This window comes from Apis dorsata, unplaced genomic scaffold, assembly GCF_000469605.1.
Source record: "Apis dorsata unplaced genomic scaffold, Apis dorsata 1.3 scaffold_298, whole genome shotgun sequence".
Lineage (NCBI taxonomy): Eukaryota > Metazoa > Arthropoda > Insecta > Hymenoptera > Apidae > Apis > Apis dorsata.
Window position 1 is genome coordinate 154,847 of NW_006263572.1, and position 582 is coordinate 155,428.

The window sequence follows — 582 nt, forward strand, 5'->3', positions numbered from 1 at the left end:
GGGAAAAATAATCGAGCATCGCGATCGAAAATTGCTCCGCATTTATCCGCAATTTATCCTAAGGAGAGGAAACAACGGAGAGATATACGATAGTAAAAGAGAATCGAAGATCGAAAGAACGAAGGAAGAAAGAAAAGAAGCGAAAAGAGCGAAAATAGATAAATTAAAAAAAAAAAAAGAAAAGAAAAAGAGGAATTGTCTTCGCCGTTCGAAAGTGCAAAGTTTAATTTCCCTCTGTTACGTAACGATGATTTTTTTAATTCATCCCCTTTCCTTCTAAATATATATATAATATATATATATACATATATCTCGCGTTCACGAGAATTTTCTCGATCTTTTTTTCTTTTTTTATTCCTCGAATAATCGAAAAAAGTAGGTAGTACGTACTACGTAGGCAGGCGAAAAGTGGAGAGAAGAGAAAAGGAGAGGCGACAAAGCAAACACCGAAAGAATAACTGACCCAAAGCGGATCCTTGGCGAGCGAGTAAAACGGAGAGGCACCGTTCGGTTTGGTGATAGTAGATCCCCCACCACAGGGTGACGGTTTCGAATCCCTGCAGGGGGCCCGAATGCCCCCCG